This window comes from Galendromus occidentalis, unplaced genomic scaffold (assembly GCF_000255335.2).
Source record: "Galendromus occidentalis unplaced genomic scaffold, Mocc_1.1 scf7180000077480, whole genome shotgun sequence".
NCBI classification, from domain to species: domain Eukaryota; kingdom Metazoa; phylum Arthropoda; class Arachnida; order Mesostigmata; family Phytoseiidae; genus Galendromus; species Galendromus occidentalis.
Genome location: NW_003805468.1, coordinates 1042105 through 1044773, shown reverse-complemented (window position 1 = coordinate 1044773; position 2669 = coordinate 1042105). Strand labels below are relative to the sequence as shown.

Genomic DNA, 2669 nt, shown 5'->3' with positions numbered 1-2669 from the left:
TCTTCCATACGTGAATCCTGGATCGCTCATAGCTAGGACTCTTGAGTGGTGACATCGTCTGTGCAATAGACGATAAAGACGTTCCCACCACGATGAGGCTCCTGAAAGATATTTTCAAGGGATATGAAGAGGGCGGGACAATCAAGGTTTGTGTCTCGACTCTTCACCGAATCTAAATGGAATTCCGCGGGCCTCTCGCGCTCGCGACAGGTGCTGTCATAGCTATCCTACCGTCATCGCTCGCCCCGGAGGGCTCTCCGTAGATCATTACTTGCAGCACTCCACGGAGAATCAGTTTTTGATGATGCTGAAATCGCCGCCCCCGCGCTGAGGAAAAATAATGAGTCGCCCCCGGGTGGATTCGAACCACCAACCTTTCGGTTAACAGCCGAACGCGCTAGCCGATTGCGCCACGGAGGCCTCGAGGGGAAGAGAGTTTCCGGGCTCCGTTGTGTCGCAACTTTTCGAATCGTCCGGCAGCTGAAATTGATCCCCTAAGATTAAGTTCGCCGAAACCTCCTGTTCGCAGATCAAGGCCGTCGCCACATCAGCACTACGATTGGAACACAGCTGGCAGCTCTGGGAGGAGAAGGCAGTGGACAGAATCGGCTGATACTCGGGACGCTGCGTTTGTCGAACCTTTCCCTGAAGTGTCGTCACCCGCTTTAGCTCGAGCTTCTTCAATTACTGCGTTCGGAGAAAGCTTTTGTTCGATAGCCTCGGTAGCACGCGAGGGACCAGAATAATTTTGTTGTACCTAACTGTAGTAAAATTCCCAGTGTTTGAGGTGTCTCGATTCGATATCTTCTTTTTTCCACCTCGCTTATACTGCCCATCATCTCACTAGGTATCGGTGTGACGGAAGCATGGAAATATCTCCTCCTCGGAGATTTCGATAACTATCATCGAGGCCTATGCAGGCTATCACAGGAGTTTTCTCTGATCATTGATGGAAACAACGCGCTCATGGCTATCAGCTCTCGAGACAGCGCGGATAGAATACAATGACATCAGAATCCTATCACGTGGGACTTTGAATGCCTCAGACTTGTGAGAAGATATCTCATCGGATCTGTTGAACCACGTTCCACAGGGAGTCGGAATCCAAGGCCCCATTGTAAACTGTGATTCTTCCATACGTAACAGCCCACCTGTATTCTGGATTTGAACTTTTGCTCGAGTATAGTGGAAGGTTAGCGTCGGGTGCAAGCCGGCGATGTGAGCGCTGCTCGACACAATAGTCTTCGGACCGAAAAAGCACTGGTCGCACGAATTTGAGATGTGACTGGATAAGCGAGATTTTGGTCTTCACCCTTCACAAATATCCCTCCATAAGTTATGATGCTCGACTGAGCGGATAGCGCGAGGCGCATAATCTACGCTGGGGATCATACTTCTCGTCAAGCATCTGTTGGGCGAAGCAGCGATCAATGAGCTCTTCCCTTGAGCTACATTCGCCAAGAGAATACTGTTCCCGGCAGTGTCAGAGGTCTCTGTGTCCGTGTCCGATTCTCGAATAGAAAATTGACTCCTCAAAGGAGAAGATGGACCGCACTTTCTCCTTCACTATTCGGGTCATTCCAAGGATTCAGAAGTCAGCTTTTGACGAATGTTTACTCCATTCACTCCGCTCGTCGACTTCGCGGTCACATCGCGGTTGACATAACAAGCACATCGTTAGGTCCCTGATTGACGCAATCGAGAACCTATGGAGTACTCGTGCGACCGTAAACAAAGAAAGACCGCTATCTGTTGCAGAATCCATCGTTCTCTCAGCAACAATGCGCACTTCTAGATCAATTTTCCCTGCCGTCTGAGATGGTTTAATTCGCTGAAACTTCCTCGTTCGGGAATGATTGGAACAGCTTGGGGGCTTGTTGGACATAATCTGAGTGAAGGGCACACCGTGTCATCGTTCCCGCCGCTCAATTCCGGATCATTGAGAGCGCTCCGTGGTATTGAAGTTTATGGCGATCCAGCACTCATTCCGGTCCTATGGAGCATCTTCCAGAATTCAGAAGAAGATGGTTTCCATGAATACAGCCCCATTTCCCGAAATTGATCTCCCATTCCCGGGGAGCAAGGCATGCCGCGGCTCGAGCATGATGTAAGAATTCTATTTAGAATTAACGACAAACGACGAAATAAGAATGTTGTGTCGACTCGGAGAAGAGCCCAAGGGTCGTTCTCGCTCCGGTGTGATGCCGGTAGCAGCGGCCGCATCGGTGATAGAAATGCGATGTTTTTTTCCCTTTGAGACAGGGCGACAAAGTTGAAAAGCTATTTTGTGATTTCGGGATTTTTTTTTCATCGTAGGTTGACCTTTGTCAGCCCTAAAAACATGGAAGAGTCGAACGCGTGCCCTCTCTTCTTTCCTATAAAGTCGATGCTCTACCAACAGAGTTGCCACGACCAGACAGAATGCGATCTTTGGTGAGATAACCCAGCCGCAGGAACCGAATTTGTGGATCTGGAGCGAAGTTTCCAATTTCTCATTCCACTCCATCGGACGTCCCAAAACGATTTTTTTTGTGTTTTGCAGCTGGTGATAAGTGCAGTGCTAGGAATCACTTACGGTGGAATAGCAGGTGGAGGTGGTGGAGGCGGCTGGTCTGGAGGAGGAGGTGGTGGTCATGGAGGAGGGGGAGGTGGCTGGTCCGGCGGTGGCC

At 50.0% G+C, this 2669-nt stretch overlaps 1 non-coding gene across 1 annotated transcript; it reads right to left on the bottom strand.

Moving 5' to 3' along the window:
• Positions 1-346: 346 nt before the first annotated feature.
• Positions 347-420, bottom strand: TRNAN-GUU (transfer RNA asparagine (anticodon GUU)). Its single transcript has one exon. It is a non-coding gene; the product is annotated as a tRNA-Asn (tRNA).
• Between the last annotated feature and the right edge of the window lie 2249 nt (positions 421-2669).